The sequence below is a fragment of the Beta vulgaris genome, chromosome 3 (assembly GCF_026745355.1).
Source record: "Beta vulgaris subsp. vulgaris cultivar EL10 chromosome 3, EL10.2, whole genome shotgun sequence".
NCBI lineage: Eukaryota > Viridiplantae > Streptophyta > Magnoliopsida > Caryophyllales > Amaranthaceae > Beta > Beta vulgaris.
In genome coordinates, this window is record NC_079204.1 from 20,720,978 (window position 1) to 20,742,526 (window position 21,549).

At 33.2% G+C, this 21,549-nt stretch overlaps 1 long non-coding RNA gene across 1 annotated transcript; it reads right to left on the minus strand.

Moving 5' to 3' along the window:
• Positions 1 to 225: 225 nt before the first annotated feature.
• LOC125496011 (uncharacterized) lies at positions 226 to 10,840 on the minus strand. Its single transcript, XR_008968771.1, has 3 exons — positions 10,088 to 10,840; positions 6,004 to 6,706; positions 226 to 495 (listed from the first exon to the last, which is right to left on the minus strand). It is a non-coding gene; the product is annotated as an uncharacterized LOC125496011 (long non-coding RNA).
• Positions 10,841 to 21,549: the final 10,709 nt, after the last annotated feature.

Here is a 21,549-nt window from a genome sequence, read left to right on the forward strand (position 1 = left end):
TCATCGTTTCCCATTAAGGCTTCTTGCTGCCTCTTATTCATTTTAAGAAACTTGGCAATTGACCTTGGTGGAATAAAACTACTTCTTTCGTGTCCTTTTGCCTTCTTAGTATTAGCCTGCAATGAATACAAATTCATTAACGAATAACAAAAACTACTAACTCATTATTAAAAAATATCATGCAATGTATAAGTAAATACCCTTGTTGAAATTGGCAGTCGGGCCTCTGTTTCACATTCCTTATCTGCATATTCATCATGACGAATATCCTCATCTTCAGGGACAAAGTCATCATCTTCTTGGGTAGCTTTTCGTTTCTTGTTGCTTTTATTCTCCTTCGTATTTTCAACCAAGCTTGCCAAAGATGACGCGAGATGTTTTATGCCCAAGGATTGCATTTTCTCTTTATTAGCTTGAATTGTCATCAATCGTTGTTTTTCGTAATCAGACACCTCCTTTGAACTTGTGTTTCCTCTGCCTTTAGCCATTTGAAAGCTGTTTAAAAATACCCAAAATGAATTTATTATTGTATTACATAATTATTAAATGTCGAAGGCAACACATACATGTTGCCATAATTTAGCAAATTTATATCAAATAAACAAGACGTATTCTATTTTTAACTCCTACAAAGATATACAGATGTATAGTGAAGAACACATGTATAGAGGCAGAACATTAAGATAATTATTACTCATGAGTAGAAACTAACACTTCAATTAATAAACGTAATAACAACAATATAATTATTACTCCCAAAACATTAGTTACTAATGAGAAAAAAAACTAAACAACCAATGCAAATTGAGTTCAACAATCCAAAGGATAAAAGAAAAGGCAAAAAACAAAGATTCATATCATGATAAATCAATATCATCATCACTATCCTCATCACTTTCAGTGTCATTCTCACTATCATCCTCGAGATCATCATCGTCGTCATAAAAAATAACATCTTCATTCTCATCATATTCTTTAGGGTGATTTTCCTCTGTAGCATCTACCATCATATTACCAATATCATTTCTTATTCCAACAATGTGATCATCAGTGTCCTCCACATCTGTTGGTGACACAAATGTAACATGAGAGGTCCCCGCTTGATTTTGTTGTACTGCATCCTCACCTGGTTCAATTAATTCCTTTTCTGAAACATTGTAGTGATGCCTTGGTTGGGTCTTCACGACAATAAATCAATTGGGATCAAGTTCATCATTGACATAAAACACTTGTTGTGCTTGGGACATAAGCACAAAAGGTTCTTTAGTAGGTAATAAGCGTTGACTATTGACACTAACATAGCCATGTTTGTCAACCTTGATTCCTCTACCAACCTTGTGAACATCCCACCAATCGCAACGAATCAAAATCACACGTTTTCCATCCAAATATTGTACCTCAAGTATTTCAGTAAGGATTCCAAAAATAGTCATCTTCCCTATCCCCAACAATACTTTTCACGGTAACAGTACTATTTTGGTTAACCCTCTTTCTTTCTATATCCTTTGTATGAAATCTAAAACCATTTCCAATGCATCCATTGAAACATTGAACACCTTTTAAAGGACCTAAAGCCAATGTTCGTAAATCTTTTACCACTTGATCATCACCTTCCTGAGGTAAATCCATGACCTTTAAAAAAAAGAAGAAAAAAAATCATCAACCTAGTATCATCCAAAGGTAAAAAATAAAAAAACCAAACTTTTGACATACCCGTTCACGGAACCATTCTATCAAATTTTTGTCAAATGACCCTTGTTCATATTCCCTACGGGAAAAAAAGAACATTCGTCATAAATAATAAAGGATTTTAACTTTTTTGAAGATATTTAAAAATATATTAAAAAAATCATACTTTAAGTATCCTTGAGCCTCTTCACAATTTTTTATTACATATTCTTGGACTTGAGTCAACTCTTCTTCTAAAAGAGATCTACATTTGGCCTTCCCCAAAGGAGTACCACATGGTGCAAATATTGATAAACCTTGATAATCGTCAGTATCTTCGTCAGCATTCCTTTCAAGTTGAGTAAATCTTGTTTCTATGTCATGTAGATACTTTGAACAAAAAAGCATACATTCCTCAATAATGTAGCCTTCAGCAATGGAACCTGCTGGCCTACTTTTGTTTCGAACATAGCACTTAAATTTGCGCATAAGCCTAAAAAATAATAATGTTGTCTAAGAAAAAATGTTTAATTACTTGGAAAGTCAAGTGAATTAAAAAATATTATATAAGTATTACCTTTCAATTGGATACATCCAACGATATTGAACTGGTCCACCAATTTTTGCTTCCTCAACCAAGTGAACACACAAGTGGACTATGACAGTAAAAAAAGAGGGAAGGAAAATCCTTTCCATCTCACATAGAGTGATAACAATATCACTTTCAATATCGTTTTCCAAGCGGCAATAGTTGCTCCATCATACACTTTCGGTTGTGACACTCCCCGAATTGCAAGCGGCAATAGTTGTTCCATTAGCACATGACAATCATGGGTTTTAAGACCCCATATTTTTCGCTTTTCAAGATTTATGCACTTTGAAATGTTGGAAGAATACCCATCTGGAACCTTCATAGACTCTAAGACCTTACAAACCTTTTCCTTTTCAGCCTTAGACAAAGTGTAAGATGCAGGAGGAATATGCCACTTTCCATCTTTCAATTTCGGAGATAAATGCTTCATAATTTTCACACGCTTCAAATCGTGTCTAGCCTTTAAAGAATCTTTTGATTTCCCCTCAATATCTAGTAACGTGCCAAGAATGTTGTCTAGGACATTCTTTTCAATATGCATGACATCAAGATTGTGACGAATCAAAAGGGTACTCCAATAAGGCAATTGAAAAAATATACTTTTCTTCTTCCAGTTATCATCTCTTTTTGGAGAAATTTCATTTTTTCCAAATTTCATGTCTTCGAGGTCCCTAACTTGAGTTAAAATATCAGTTCCAGATGTCTTTTTAGGAGGCCCCCTTGTTTCTATTTTCCCATTAAAAGATTTACTAAATCTCCATTTATGGTCTTGGAAGAAAGCGACGAGTATCCATATAACAACATGATCCTTGATTTGGTAATCTAATGGAGCTAGTTTCATTCATACAACGAGGACATGCCTTATAACCCTTGGTAGACCATCCTGACAAGTTAGCATATGCTGGAAAATCGTTGATAGTCCACAATAATGCAACATGCATATGAAAATATGAATTCTGAGAAGCATCATAATAACGCCCGTTTCCCACAACTCCTTTAGCTCCTCAATTAATGGTTGCAAGTACACATCAATGTTATTGCCTGGCCCACTTTTTCCGGGAATCAACAAAGATAGTATACTGTACGGCTGTTTCATACACATCCATGGAGGCAAGTTATACACAACAAGAACTACAGGCCATATACTATAGTCACTTCTAAGCCCACCAAATGGATTGAACCCATCACTAGCTAAACCCAACCTTACATTACAAGAGTCCGAAGCAAACGTAGTATGTTCTTTATCAAAATGCTTCCATGCCTCACTGTCGGCGGGGTGCTTCAGGACTCCATCATCTTCACATTTATCAAAATGCCATCTCATGTCATTTGATGTTTTGGATGACATGAACAACCTTTGCAACCTTGGTTTTAGTGGGAATAGCGTAAGACTTTGACAAGATCTATTGCGATTTGTACCACAAATGGAACATTTTTCTAAATCAGCGTTCTCCTTCCAAAATAGCATGCAATCATGTTCACATGCTTCTATTTTTTCATAGTTGAAGCCGAGATCAGTTATCATCTTTCGTGCTTCATAATAATTCGATGGCACATCAGCACCTTTGGGTAAAGCACTCCTGAACATTTGAAGCATACTAGTAAAAGCTTTATTAGTCATGCCGTCCATGCATTTGATTTCAAATAACTTCAAGATGAATGACAATTTGGAGAACTCGTCACAACCAGGGTATAAGGTTTGTGAGCATCTCTCATCAAATTTTCAAAGATCCTTGCCTCTTTCGTACCCTTAGTGTACTTAGGAAGGCTGGCCTCAGTTGATTGTTGCTTTTCATCAAGATCGTCATCTATATCATTATTCGAGACTCCAGTACTAAATCTTTCATGGATCATCCTAAATATATCATCACTACTACCTTCACCTAAATCATTTCTACTTCTCTTAAGTGGGGGTTTATATTCTCCATGATAAATCCAACGAACATAACTTCGCACAATGCCATTAAGTAGCAAATCATTATAGATTTCTTCCCTTGTTTTATATCGACTATTGTTGCACCGATTAGAAGGGCAAGGTACCTTTTTATCCTCTTCTCCTATGTCACTACTTAAGGCCAAATTATTGAAAGCATAGTCAAGAAACTCATTAACTCCATTTACATATAAATCATCAAATCTATTTTCAAATCCATCCACGTAATCTTTTCTTTTGCACATCTGAATCATCCATGATTGAGAAGATTTCTTACTACATGATACGCAATATAAAATATTTAATAATTAGAAATGACACTAATATATATAATTCAAGTTTGAAATTAGGACAATCAATTACATGAAACAAAGAAGCAACAAAAAATAGAGTACTGGGAAAGTATAGTAAAATGGCTCAAAGCTGTTTTTGGTATCAATATACAGTATAGTAAAAGTTCACAGATCACACATATAAGTAAATTGAATACTAGGAAAAATTAAAATCCTTCCAAAAAGAATAAAAATCAGAAAAGGGCTCACATAATTACCTCACTGGTCAAGGTCTGGGATTAGAGGGAACTTCCTTACTTACCCGCAAATTAAACAGTGGTCCCTCCATTAATACATGTCTGACAATTATAGTTGAGAAGTTGTAAACAAATTCCCAATTTCTAATATTTCAGATTTTCTCATATACTCTTCAAATTGGAAGAGGGAGGGAGGAAAAATGTTTGTATAATCCTACTTTAACTATTAACTTCATAGTTTCTTTCTTTTCTCCCCCTTCCATTAAATGGATGTCCAACCGTCTCTGCCAATCAGGACAATTTTGAAGTAAAACTACTAAAATTAGACCTCCCAAACCTTGCTATTGGCAGGATATATATATTCAAATAGGTGCTATCTCATTTCAATAAGTTTCGCATCAATATCCTTCAAGCAAAACCTCAACTTAATTCTTAAAGGTGAGAGGTGCAAAGGGTTTCTAGAGTCTATGTGCAAGGTGAAGATGTGGGCATCCAGTAGGTGAGGCACACCTTTACCTTCCTATTTTTCTCCTTTTGCTTTTGTGCTATTTATTTTCAATAAAAGAATGCATAGATAGGTAATAATGGATAATACTTATAATTAAAAGCCTGAACAACCCAGGTGAAATTTGAAGCTCAAATTGGAATGAGGGATTTTACTCAAAAGCCTGCACTTCTATACTCTCTACTACAACCAGCCAGTTTGAAGCTCAAATTGGAATGAGGGATTTCACTCAACTTTAAATCTCAACACCTAGGTGAAATTTACTCAACCAGCCATGCCATAGATCTGTTTCCTACATATTTTCCATAATCCATAATCCCCAAAAAAATATGACAAAAAACAAGAAAAATATCCAAAACAAATCAATGTACAGCTCTTTTCCTAAGTATACAAAATTCAGGCAAACCTATGCTCTCAATCTATGAATCATAAGGATCCGAAAAGATAATATTATCGTTTTCTAATAATCACTCCCAAGGTGCTTGTCAAAGCTGTTTTTCATATCAAGTGCCCGCAATAGTAAAAGTTCACGGTTCACACATAGAACGTTCAATTCTAAAATACCATAAAATTAACTCCAGAAAGCAAAATCGGGATATTATCGAATATTTTATATACAACACAAAACGACTAAAATCGAAAATTGCACACATAAATCCCTAAAATTATCAAAACAGTTCAAACGCAAGGAATGAATAAAGAATATTGTTGTGTAATGTACAGGTCCATGAAATATTTTATATACACCATGAATAAACAGAGGAATGAAGAATTACCAGTTCAAACGCGCAATTCTACAAGATGAAGGACCGGTGAATTGCGTTAGACTGATGACGAGGTTGAATTGCGTTAGATTGATGACAGGTGAATTGCGTTACAATGGTTGTTGAATTGCAAACATACAAATTCATAAAAACAAACCGTTAGACTGATGACGAGGTTGAATTGCGTTACAATGGTTGAATTGCAAACATACAAATTCATAAAAACCAACCGATTGAATTGCAATCTTACCAACGACGGTGTGAGGGAGAAGCCGATCGTCAAATTTCATGCATGAATTATAGTGGTGGAATCTGTGTGATGGTGTGAGAATTAATGGCAGTTTTTGAAGGTAAGAGGAATAGAGTTAGATAAAAGTGGGAGGAATAACTCAGCCTCAACCGAGTATGTAACAACCCTGAATTTCCAATACTTCTAAAATCAACTTAATAAAAATAAATTCGGAAATCCAAAGGTGCTACGGCGCGATAATTATTAATAATAATCGTAAGGCTAATGGTTCTAACTAAAACAATAACCAAAAGTTTTAACTAATTATTACAGACCAACTAAATAGAATGTAAAATAATTATTACAAACCAGAACATAAATCTTATAGTCAAATAAATAACAGCGGAAGTCTTTTTAAAGTCCTATTAAATCAAAAGGGATCCAACGCACTCTTTAACCCAACTGGAGCTAACTATCTTCAAGTCCCTGCACATTAAACGCTGTAATATCAGCCAAAGGCTGAGCAAGATTTAATACTGTAATAAAACAAAACTATTCAATGTGCAGGTAAGATATATAGGAATATCTTACAAATTCATTTAAAAGGAGTACAGATTATATATATAATTAACTTTCTAATAACTCAAACGATCTTTTTCTTTCTGAACTATTCTGTAAAACTTTCAAATATAACCTTTCGTAATCTGTGAGTAGGAAGTATATAAAAATCCAATGAGCTAGCTAGGCTCACTAGACAAAGTAAACACCAAAGTCCCTAGTATGCATACCCCTAACTTGATAACGAACCAAGAAGGAAGACTAATGGCAAGTGTATTGATCAACATACACCCAACTACTAAAATATATTGTTGAGACACTGTCAACTCAACATACTTCCAAACTCGGAGAATACCGCTTACCGGCAACCCCACAATAAAACTCTATAAACCCTCGTAAGGGTGAGGAACTTCCTCCTTTCAAAATCTCAACTTGGTAATATTGAGGAACATTCTCCTTTTAATATAAATCTCATGAATAATCTCATAAACTCTTTCAATATAAATATCGAGAACCATTTAAATCTCAACGTATAAACTTCATAAAACAATCTCATTGTAAAAATAAATTTCCAAACATTATAAAACAGTTTCTCAACTCATCTGTACAAGCACAGTAAGAAATCTTACCTTATCAGCAATCAAAGCTAGCAAATCTCAATCTCAAGTAAAAAAGGTTCCTCTACGAACCCGCAATCTACAATATAATAATAGTATCGTATAAGTCTCTTGACTATACTTAACATAATTCAGCTATAAAGGGCATAGCTTGGTCAAAATGTACCCACACCTTGACGCCGTTATTATCTACAATTATACCTCATCTATTCCTGCTACCACAACAACTAACTAGAAACTCGACCTTAACAAAATTAGAATACTAGGAAGACAACCTGGCAACCACCACAACACATATACAAATACAACACTATTATTAATACCACATAACAACACTTATCCATGGAGTACTAGTGTAGCCATTTGCCTCAAAAATTTTCAGCGTAGTATGGTTTGTGAGATAATATGTTCAAAGCTTAAGCAGCAAATATGTCAATATTACTAAGACAAAAACAATGCACCATATTGCAAAAAGATCGAAACATGAAGGGAGGACCAATTCAAAGATTAGCTAAAAATTTAATAACTGCTAAAAATTCAGATAAACTGAACATTCCACCAATACTTGCAGCAGCTCTTAGAAATGGAATGCTGCACAATAACAGTGAATTTTAGTCCTTAAAATCATTAATCACGAATGTCGAACCACGAGTTATATGATAAAGCCAAAACATGCTTTGTGAGATAATATGTTCAAAGCTTAAGCAGCAAATATGTCAATATTACTAAGACAAAAACAATGCACCATATTGCAAAAAGATCGAAACATGAAGGGAGGACCAATTCAAAGATTAGCTAAAAATTTAATAACTGCTAAAAATTCAGATAAACTGAACATTCCACCAATACTTGCAGCAGCTCTTAGAAATGGAATGCTGCACAATAACAGTGAATTTTAGTCCTTAAAATCATTAATCACGAATGTCGAATCACGAGTTATATGATAAAGCCAAAACAATCCTACATTCAGCAAAAACCGCACATTTTGGGAACCTAAATTATCAATTACTACCTGGAAACACCAACAACTGCAATCAAAAAATTAAACCAACCATTGCCTAATAACTTAATTTAAGGGATCATATTGTCACACTCCTATTTACACTTCTGAACTCAGGATAAAATCAGCAATCATAAATAAATAAAACACACCAGAAACAGGACAATCATTACCCAGAATTAATAAAAATCGGAAATTCAAAACATATCAAAACACCAGATAGTCCACCAGATTAAAAATTCAACACAAAATCATAGCACAAAAACCCGACGAAAAAATCAAGAAAAAACCAGATCTGAAACAAAAATCGAAAAAGAGAGGATAAATAAAAATCGAGAAAACGAAAAAAACATACGAAAAAAGGATTCGAAAATAAAAATCGAAAAAAAAGAGAAGATAAATATGGGGTTTTGAAGGAGAATTGAGAAATCAACAAAAAAACTAGATCTGAAACAATCCACATAAAAACCCAAAAAAATCACTAACCCTAACGGTGATTGGCTCAGAAATCGATCAAACCTCCTTCAAACCTCCTTCGAACCGTCGACGGTGATCGAACCTCCTTCAAATAGAAAGGAAGAAGAAAAGAAGAACGAGAAAGAAGACGAAGAAAGAGGGCGGTTGTGATGTGAGCTGAGAGAATAAGGACAGATAGAGATAGTGTTGGAAATAAGGTGGGTCGTGTTTTTCTTTATGACTATTGAATACCGTCCGTCAAGTTAGACGGTAAACTTGATCAACGGACGCTAATTAGCGTCCGCTTCAAAGACGGATGCTAAATTTTAAAAAACGGACGCTAATTAGCGTCCGTCCAAAAATGGATGCTAATTTTACAAAAACGGACGCTAATTTGCGTCTGATGGTTCCGGACGGTAAATTCAGATGCTAAAAGCGCGGATTCTTATTGTGAGTCATGTTAGTGAAACTTATACCAACAGTCAATGTACTTTAAGAACCAAAGAGAAACTCCATGTTCATGCCTTAAAGTTCAGTCCTGCCTCATAATTCATAACCTCATAAATAATTTCACTAAGAAATAAATTTTGTCAAGTAAAAATGATATAAATGCTATATATGAAATTGACTTATTTTATTCTAATGATGTCAATAGTCATACAACCGCTAACCATTACTAACAAACTACTTGTTAACGAAAGGTGAACTTCCATACAAGAACATGTAATGCCAACTTTTATTTACACAAATTTCAGATTGCATATAAACAATAATGATATAAGCATAAAAATTGATAACTAGAACACAGTAAACAACCACATGATTGTACTACTAAGTCAACCTACTAATCAACCAACAAACTAGAAAACTAATTATCAATACCTTGCCTAATCAAACTAAGGTTCAGATTAAACAACAATAACATCTTTTATTTATCAAGTAACTACCAATTATAATCAGAATTCTGAGCAAAACTAACAAAACCCTCTTTTATTTATCAAACAACTATAACATATGACTAATAATTTAGATTAAGTTTTGAAGGTAATAAACATTGAAATCTAAAATCGAAAGCATGTTATCAACTCGAATTAAACATGAATCACAAACTAATTATACAAATTTCACATAGTAGGAATTTTCCCCAATTCGATTTTGTTATGAACCCTAATTTACAAAACCCCCAAATTTATATAATCAACCAAGTACGAAATTGAAATTAAGATTAGAACTTACTTGATTAGGAAAAGTAATAAAAGTGAGATTACACTATAAAGACCCAACAGTCTCGACCTCTTGATCCGAAAACCGCGAGTCCAATAACCCAAAAATTTCCTATCTTTTAAAACTAACGAACTAGAGATGATGAAGGTGGAGATGATGTATCAATGGATGTGTGATAATGGTTGAAGGAAGAGTTAAAGGAGGAAGAAATAAAATAGAAAAAGAATGTGAAATATAGAATAAGAAGATGGAGTTTTGCAGAGGAAAAAAATGACGTGATGAGTGATGATGATACTGTGGGTTTTGGGTATTTGTATTCTTTTCTTCTTTTTTTTTCCTTTTTTTTCACGTCTTCAACTCTAATTAGATAGTAAACCTAGTAAATCTAGTAATCAGTTTTTTTTTAACCACTTCAAAGGTAAAGTCAAAGTTAGTAAAAAAAAATATATTTTTAATAAAAGAAATCTGTAATCATTTTCATTAAATAAATTAATACAGATAATTATTTAACGGTTATAAAAATACGGGGTGTTACAGAGTAGGTTTAGAATGCCAAAATTCCTTCTACCGCCATAAGCACATGATTAGCGCCAATATTTTGGAAATTAGAAAAAAAAATTTGATCTAAATTTTACGTTTAAGTAAGAAACAAATACTGAACCAAATATGCTTAAATATGTGTGTTTAATAAGTTAATTTGAAAATAAATATAAAGAAGAATAAATAAGTTAATAAATTTACAACAAATTTATTTACTTAAAAGGCATTATTTATAGATAGATTTATCAATTTATGTGTTCCTAGTTGGTTGTTAAACACTTTTTTTTCGAAAAAAAAACTCAACAGTTCTATAAAAAATGTTAAAGTATTTTAACAAAAATGGACCACATATACCCTACTTTTAATATGTATTATGTTTAATATACTTTTATATAGAATAACAAGGTATATTTATTGCCATGAAATTATAAGCTACTATATTCTATTTTACAGTGGCCAAAATAGATTTAGCCACGAAAATTTGTAATGTGGCAAAAATCGTGGCATAGATGTATGTTTGCCACGAAAAATTTCTTACTCTTGGCTGAAGTTTAAAGTTTGCCACAAAAAAATATCTACCCGTGGCATAACTTTGATATTTGCCACGGGAAATTATTTACCCATGGCATAAATTTTTCTTCTTCTTTAGATTCTTTCTTACTATTTATTTTTCCCGTGGCTATATGCAATTATGCCACGAATTTTGATTTCCAGTGGCATAATTCGTGGCACAAGTGATGATTCGTTGATTTTCAATTTTTCCCTTTTTTCACGTGATTTATTGCTGCGTATGGGTAAAACCGCAACAATACCACCGCAGCAATGAACAATTATTCTACTAGTGAGTACTCCTGGTAGATCATCCAACGAAGCCTCTTTTGCCGCTTCTAAGGATTTCTTGATCCCCTTGAGCACTATCTTGTTGGCTGACTCTGCTTGGCTATTGGTTTGGAGTCGGGAGACAACCGTGAACTTGGTCAGTATGCTGAAGCGTGCGCAGTAGTCTCGAGTGGGGCCGTTGTTGAATTGTCTGCCGTTGTTGGATACTAAGGCTCTGGGTACCCTGAATCTGGTGATGATGTTCTTCCATATGAAGGCTTGAACCTGTTTGTTAGTTATTGTTGCTAGTGGTTCGGCTTTAGTACACTTGGTGAAGTAGTCTATGGCCACTATCAAGAACTTGGGCGGACCGGAAGCTGGGGGAAGGGGACCGAGTAGGTCTATGTCCCACTTATCAAATGGAAGAACTGCTTGTATTGTAGTGAGGGGAGTAGCTGGTGCCCTTGGGATGTCCGAATGGATCTGACAAGAGGGACATCTCTTCACCAATTCCTGAGCATCAGCTTTGAGCATGGGCTAGTAGTATCCCGCCCTTAGGGCTTTTCCACTATGGTTCTTCCACCTTGGTGGCTGCCACATGCCCCTTGATGGATTTCCCTTAGGATGTAATCTCCCTTTTCGGGAGTTACGCACTTCAAGAGTGGATGCGTGTATGATTTCTTGTAGAGCTACTCTTCGTGTCATAGGATCCATCCTGACTTGTGCTTGATCTTTCGACTTCTTTGGGATACTCTAGGAGTACTCCATCTCTCAGATATCTGACCACCGCCTCCATCCAGGTGTCGGTTCGGTTCAGAGATAATTGCTCTTTTACATTTATGCAAGCAAGGCTAGTGGAGCACTTCCCACATTATCGACCGAGGGGCAGACCCCTTTGCTGAGTTGGCCATACGGGCGAAGGCGTCAGCTTACTGATTTTCCGACCGCGGTATGTAGCTGATATGGAAGTGGGATTGCTTCTTGATGATCTCTTGGGTCTTGCCTAGATACATCCGCATATTGTCTTCTTTGGCCTCATATTCGCCTAAGACTTGACCCACTATAAGCTGTGAGTCAGACTTAGCATTGACTGTTGTTGCTCTAGCCAAAAGGCAGAGCTGAAAGCCCAAGGTGAGAGCCTCGTACTCGGCTTTGTTGTTGGACCCTAGGAACTCAAACTTGATGGCGTATTCCATCTTGTCTCTAACCGGGGGTTTGAACACCAGTCCGGCTCCACACCCTGACTTGGTGGAGGAACCATCCACAAACAATTCCCATTCCTCCATTTGGCCGACCGGGGGCCGAGTCGTACATCCAGCTATAAAATCTGCCAAGGCCTGGGCTTTTATTGCCCATCTGGGTTCATACTCTAAGCCAAAGTCAGCGAGCTGGTCGACCCAATCTGTCATCCGACTAGAGTGATTTCTGCTTTCTATCATTTTTCTGAGAGGCTGTCCGGTGATGCCCTTGATCTGGTGTGCCTGAAAGTATGGCTTGAGCTTTCGACTAGCCATGACGAGAGCGAAGACGATCTTCTCCATTTCGCTATATTTTGCCTCTGCTCCTTGGAAAGCATGGCTAATGAAGTAGATTGGGTGTTGTTAACCTTCCCTCTCGGCCACTAGTACTACACTGAGCGCATAATCCGAGAATGTCAGGTATATAAACAGCGTTTCCCCCGACAAGAGGGACATGAGTTTTGGGAGAGCTAAGAGGTGCTCTTTGAGGGAGGCGAAGGCCTGTTCGGCTTCTTTGTCCCAAGTGAATTCTTTTCTTTTGAGAGCTTTGAAGAAAATAAGCTCTTATCGGCTGACCGCGATAGGAAACGTCCGAGTGCAGCTAGACAACCGGTTAGGCATTGCACTTCCCGAACGTTCCAAGGGGATTTCATTTCCAGCACTGCCTTGATTTTGTCAGGATTTGCTTCAATGCCTTTTTCGTCTACCGGAAAACTAAGGCACTTTCCCCCTTTCACCCCAGACAAACATTACTTCGGGTTCAACATCATGCGGTATTTTCTCAGTGTGCTCAGCGTCTCTCTAAGGTCTGAAGAGTGATCAGAGTGGGCCTTGCTTTTGACTATCATGTCGTCGACGTACACCTCGATGTTCCAACCCAACTGACCACTGAAGATTTTATTGACAATCCGCTGATAAGTGGCTCCCACATTTTTTAAGCCGAACGACATCATTTTGTAGCAGTAAACCCCTTGAGGTATGATGAAGGCGGTGTGTACTCTATCATGTTCGGCCATAGGTATTTGATGGTACCCGACGTTTGCATCCATAAAGCTTAGGAGGGCGTGACCAGCTGTAGAGTCGACCAGCCTATCGATTTTGGGCAAGGGTGATTGTCTTTTGGACAGGCCTTGTTCAGGTCTGTGAAATCCACACACATGCGCCACGCTCCACTTGGTTTCTTGACCAGCACAACATTGGCCAACCATTCCGAGTACTAGCATTCTTTTATGAATCCTGCTTCAATTAGTTTCTTGACTTCAGCTGTTGTAACTTTACTTCTTTCAGGACCCTGATGCCTCAGCTTTTGCTTGACCGGCTTGAACCCCTCTTTGATGTTCACCTCGTGGCACATGATCTTGGGGTCGAGTCCGTGCATTTCTGAAGCCTCATAGGTGAACACGTCCTGGAACTCTTTGAGCACTTGGACAACTTGCGTTTTTGTCTGCGGGTCCATAGCTTTGCGCACCCTCACTGTCCGACCGGGTTCATTACCGATCAAAACCTCTTCATCTTCCTCAGCTGGATGAGGTCGTTCGTATTGTTTAAGGTTCTCTGCGATGTATAACCCGAGGCCTTATCGAATCTATTAATCAATTGACTAAAGACCATTCCAGAGTGGATTTAGTTGATGATTAAGTGATTATTCTTGAGGACCATTCGAGATAGGACTCCAGTATTCTAGAGGAAAACTAAACCTTGCATAATCGTCTCCTTTGTTTCGCATTAATGATCATTGTCCACTCTTAATCATAGTAATAACCTTAACTCTAGTGTCTTCCAATTTGATATTTTAACTCGTGTTATTTGCTAGTTCTTGATATTAGCTAGTAGCAGTTGTTACCGAATCTTTTAAACCCCCCCTCCAAAAAAAAATCCTTCAATTAAGTAATTTAGACTCGATAGACTTTAATTAATCCCATTTCCCCAATGGATCGACCTTTGACTTGCCTTTACTACGTTCTTAGTAATTGCTTGTTAGGTTTTATAAATATTATTTGAAATACTATTTTTGGTACATTAACGACATACTAAAAACCTCTTATCAAATACCATATGTGCTTACACAACTATGTTCAGTTCAACTTAGTTTTACTTATTTCAGATCAGATCAGATCAGAAAAAATAAGTTCAAATCAGATCAAAAAAATAAGTTCTGATCAGATCAGATAAGTTCTGATTATGCTTATATTTTAAAACTTATTATTATTGTTGTTATTATGATGACTTTTATGATTATTAGTATTACTAATGCTATTATTATTATTATTATTATTATTATTATTATTATTATTATTATTATTATTATTATTATTATTATTATTATTATTATTATTATTATTATTATTATTATTATTATTATTATTATTGTTGTTGTTGTTTTTGTTGTTGTTGTTTGTTGTTGTTGTTGTTGTTGTTGTTGTTATTGTTATGTTATTGTTATTGTTATTGTTATTGTTATTGTTATTGTTATTGTTATTGTTATTGTTATTGTTATTGTTATTGTTATTGTTATTGTTATTGTTATTGTTATTGTTATTGTTTTTGTTATTGTTATTGTTATTGTTTATTGTTATTGTTATTGTTATTGTTAATTGTTATGTTATTGTTATTGTTATTGTATTGTATTTTTATTGTTATTGTTATTGTTTATTGTTATTGTTATTGTTATTGTTATTGTTATTATTATTTATTATTATTATTATTATTATTATTATTATTATTATTATTATTATTATTATTATTATTATTATTATTATTATCATTATTATTATTATTATTACTATTAATATTTCTATATACTAGTACATTTGTTCAAAAATATTATTTTTATTATCGTTGTTGTATTTATTAATTACTAATTTTGGTAATTATTATTAATGTCATTTCTATTATTATGAATGTCAATGATATCACTATTTGAAGCTATTTGTGTTCAAGAAAAAGAATTTCTTTTGGCATTTGTATGTGTTCTTTTTATATTTGTTCTAATTAACAATTTTGATATACGATGTTCTTTTTGATGTTGTACATGTAATAAACATGACAATAGTATATGAAGTTTATTTTTTAACAATTTTGGCAGAATAATATAAAGTATATGTTACTAGTTTATACTTATAAAACATGAGTAGCATGGGATTACCTAATGGTGTTGGCATCACGTTCAAAATTTTTCCTACAAGGGATTTCTACTTATCTGTAAAAAAAAAATTATATAGAACAAGACAACGATATAATAAGAATATTTTACAATTTTATTCAAGATCATATGATTATATTTATTTATAGGTTTATTTATAAATAAAAATAAATAATTTATTAATATAACAAAGAACATGTTGTTAGTTTTTTTTAGGGGAAACATGTTGTTAGTTAGATCCAAACATGTTATCAATATATAAGTAACACATCTATCTTTTATTTTTAGAATGTGTTCTTTAAATAGATTTTGTATCTCTTTCAATATATGTTCTTTTTTTTATTATTATATGTTCTTTTCATTACTACCTAAATTCTTATTATAAACGGACCATAGACATGAACAATATATTTTGTTTACCATGAACAATATTTTTTTTACCTAAAATATATGTATTTTATTTTATTTTTAATTGTATGTTCAAATACTAATGTGTTCTTTTCATAAAAAACAAATAATAATAATTATTATTATTATTTGATCATAGTAATAAAATGACAGTAATAGTAATACTATTGATGAAACACAAAGTAATAATAATATTAGTAATAATATGTTTTATAAGATATAAATTCAGACTAGAGCAAATTACCTCCGATCAGAAATCTTCATAAAAGCGGGTCAGAAAAAATAAGTTCAAACATATCAGATAAAATTTGGATCAATAAAAATAAGGTAAATTAAACATAGTCTTACACTACTATATATAGTGCTGTCAGTTTGGTTGAAAACTGATGGTTAAACTGCAAACTGTTGATCAACTGAACTGAATAAACTGAACTGAATTGACCCACAACTGAAAAGTTAAAAACCGATAAGTCAATTAGATTAAACTAAACTGCAATTAACCGAACTGAAACTGAACTGAAACTCAACCGAAAACATACCAAACTGAAATTAACTGTACGAAAAACCGATTTAAACTGAACTGAACTGAACTGAAAATGAATTCAATTTAACTGAAAAACTGTTTCAAACTGTTTTTTAACTAAACTGAAACAAACTGAATAAAACTGTTTTTAACTGAACTGAATCAAACTGTTGTTAACTGAACTGAATCAAACTGAATAAAACTGTTTTTAACTGAACTGAATCAAACTGTTTTTAACCAAACTGTTTATCATTTAATTACCCAATCTCTCCATCTTCAAATAATATTAAAAAATATCTGATTAAATCCTATAATCCAAATTAATTATCCCATTTTAATATTCTACCAATTTTTCTCCATTTCCTCACAAATACTGACTACTAGCCGAAGATATATACACAAACCAAGCATAAATCAACAAATATTTCTTAATAACATGATTATTTTAGCATGTTGCTACTTGCTATCGATACATATAAAAATCAATGTAGCAATTAAAATATTAAGAAAAAAAGGCAAGTAAAATTCTTTCACTCTTGATATATTAATATTTGACATTGCAACACAATTCTAACTCAATCATTTCAACTCAATTACAACCAACAAATAAGGGACCTAAATCTAAATAAATATTATTATTTTTACCGAATAAATCCAATTTGATTAATAAACAATTATAAAAATAATTACACAAATTCAGAAATTACCAAAAAAAATAATTACACATATTACACAGAAAAATAATAAAAAATAATTAGCCAAATTACAAAATAATATCCTCCTTGATTGAGGTGGAAGCAACTGTGCTCCACGAACCCAACGACACCACCACCACCTCTGCCGTAGTCGCATCACCACCACCTCTGCCAGCCCAGTAATCGCACCACCACCATCGCCTACCATACCCAACCACCATCACTATTAAAAAAATTGCGAAACCTAATTACCAAAAAAACTAAGAAAATTTCGAAAAAAATCTACAACGCACCATCACCATCGCCTACCATACCCAACCACCATCACTATTAAAAAAAATCGACAAACCTTAATTACCAAATAAACTAAGAAAATTTCGAAAAAAATCTACAACCCTAATTACCAAAAATACTAAGAAAATTTCGAAAAAACCGACAGAATTTCGGTGATTCCGACGAAATATATTAAAATTTCATAATTCAGGTAGATCTGGTGATTTCATCAACTCCGTATCAAATGAAGACACAAAATCCTTCAAGGTTTAGCTCTGTCTCGTCTCAACCGGAGGTTAGCGTCGATCGAATTTCTCACCTCCATCCACCCCTTCGACGAAAATGAGAGGTTGAAGAGAGAGAATTTGGAATTAAACAGATATTTCGTCAGATTGTGCAGCGAGAATGTGCAGCGTGTATTTTTCTTGTGTTTTCTACCATTTTTTCTACCAAGATTTTGTCAATGTGCAGCAGCGAGAATGATTCAGCAAGGATGATGAGAGGCGATGGAACACATTGGTTGTGGAGGATGAGAGAGGCTAAAAGACGAGAGTGAGAGATGAGAGAGAAAGAGCATCGAAAAAGGGATGAAGGGTGGTGGTGGGCGAATTCCGGCAAGGACAAAGCAATGGAACGAATGAGCAGCAATGGAACGAATGAGCAGCAATGGAACGAATGAGCAGAGAAATAGGATTTTTAGGTTTAGAATTAGATGAGATATAGGAGAAGGTAATAGGATAGGAGAAGATCAACGGTTCAGATTGTTTTATGACATGTATCAACGGTTAATATCCATGATCTGTGTGCTCTATGTTATTTTCTTGTGTGCCATTGATTATGATAATCTAACGGTTTAGATTTTGCTCATTAGATGAATTTGGATTTTGCCTTAAGAAAACAAATAATCCTACCAAATTATTATTCATAACAACTAATCTTCATGCTCCACATCCCTAAACCCCAAATCTCATACCTTATAACCCCATTTTCAAATAATAATATAATTATTTATAGTAGTAATCTCATACTAATTGATCGTATCTTTGTAGTTAATATATAATAGTCATTATTATTATCATTAGTTATACTATTAGAGCATATTAAGAGTTTATACTCATTAATAATCAATCGCGTATTAGTTAGAATGATTCCAATATTATTATATCTTGCTAAAGTATTTAAGTCTACTGATAAAATACTTTGTTTATAGTCACTATATAGTATATACATAGTTAAGAATGATGCCAATATCATTATACCCATTTGTATTACTTTGTGTTTGTACTAATGTATACTAGCTAGAAATGTAATACATTGATGTATACACTATCTATACATTGACATATAGTCGAAATGCAATACATTAATCTCTAAACTAATCTAGTTTAGCCTAGTGATTACCCCCATACATTGGCTTCCGTCACGTCTTACTTTAACCATCATTATCACCAATTATGATCACATTATACTCGTATTGTTTTTTGGTCAATGATATGATATTTAAGAAAAGATAATGCTTATGGACAAGGGAATAACCGAGTAACTCACTAAGTGTTAAGTTACTATATGGTTGTGCAACTTATGAACCCGACCTTGTTATAATCACTTAGACCTCATATGAATCGTCGTTGTAAACTTATGAATGTATGATTGTCATTTGTTATATTATTATAACATATTAAGAGTCGTTATACTAATTTATAATCAATAGAGTATTAGATTGGTTTTACAATTATTTTAATATCAATCTTATATTTAAATAATTCAACATATTAGTATTTATATTGTTATTGTTATTGTTATTGTTAGTATTTCTGTTCTTATTTGTATTACTATTGCTATTGTAAGCCTCGTTACTATTACTGTTATTATTTGTATTTTTACCTATTATCATTGTCGTTTTATGTTTATTAGTATTATTATTCTCGTTACCATCATAGTTATTTACAAACTTATATATCAATCATAATGCTTATAATAATCCATCATTTATATAAAGTTTGGAATTAATCGTCTACTCGTTTTACGCAATTGATTACTCGAAATAAGAGTTGACTAAGAGAATACAATAAACATCACGATGATCAATATAGTGTTTTTATTTGTTTTTCGTTATCACCCATATATTTAGCGCACACACACATATTTATAAACATCACGATAATCATTGTTACTTCATTACTTGTTGAGTTGTTACTCTATCTCTAAGGTCATTAATGTTTTGATTATAGTCATTTACATGAATTATAGTATAGTAATATAATTATATTGACGTGTTATAGGATACATATACTTTTGCTTATCAAGCTATAATTCTTACAGAGTTATAGTGTTACGTATATAACTATCAGTCTATAACCTAATTATCTAGTAGTTAGATTATATCTATTTAAGTGAACTTATTGTGTAACGATATAACTTATATGAATTTCATTGAGTTGATAGTAACTTCTTATAATTTATGTTCATTATTGTTATTGTTTTCATTGTCATCATCGCTATTTATCGCACACATGAGTTGACTAAGAGTAACTGACTAAGTGTCATCATAGTTATTGTTACTATTATTTGTATTATTACTATTTTCACTTTTATGTTACTTATTAATGATACATTCATTATTCATATGTCTGACAACAGCTTATTCTACTTCAATTGGATATTTTTACTTTCAAAATTAGTTGAAATTAAATATGACTTGGTTGAATAGAATATAGCTATGTTGAATCAACTTTATTACTTGTATTTATATACATCGTCCATCTAACCCAATAACTACGTATTAGTTCAATCATATGTTTTATGTTCAAAATGCATTTCACATAAAGACGATTAACTCAAATATTGTATTGTTATCTTAAATCAACTTAGAGGCTACCATTGACACATTCATTATGTACAATAATAAATACTTGGATTATTTAAGTAGACGTTTTTTGTTTCAAATTTCATTATATTGATTTATAATGCTTAACCACTTACGTTAACTGATTTATAAAGTAATTCATCATTATCAATCATCATCTTAATCTTTGACCACAACCAATCACAAATTCATCATTAATAGTTACACATTGGAAAACTATAGAATAATGAAGAATTTGAAATTGAATTTTTCAATATCAGCCAAATATTGAACCTTTAATAAAATAATTTTACAGAAAATATGACAACTTCAAAATGCCCTTTCGTAGACAAATATATATACATCTCTTGGTGCCATTGTTGTGTTCGACAAGTTTAATGACGCTTTAACCTATGTGATAAAAGTCCAACTGAATTGGAATTCCCTGCAACGAATAACGGATTGACCCGAAGCGAGACCCGAAACACATGTCATAACCGATATCAACTTTCACCCGAGCCAATGCGGATTTCCTTAAGGAACTGAAAATAACTGAATCCGAACCGAAAATAACTGTTTAACTGATAGTAATCCGTAAAAAGCCAACTGTTTAAACCAAAACTGTACGGGTCAAACCAAAAGATAACTGTAAACTGAACTTAACTTAACTGAAAATTGAATTAACTGTATGGATTGAAACTGAAACCGATAAAGTTTAAACTGAATCAATTAAGTTCGGAAAAATAAACTGAATTAACTGAACTGAAGTCAACTGAACTGTTTGGTTTAAACCAGAACTGAACTAGTTAACTGAATTGACACCACTGACTATATATACTACTAAACTACCACCACTCTTTCACAACTAGATTTTTATTAAAAAAAAAAAAGGGGTTTGCAACAACTAGTTAAGACAAGAAAAAGTAAAGTTGTCTATAAAGCAGGGTTTTAGTTTATTTTTGTTGTCCCTCTTTTTGATCTTCTTTATTTT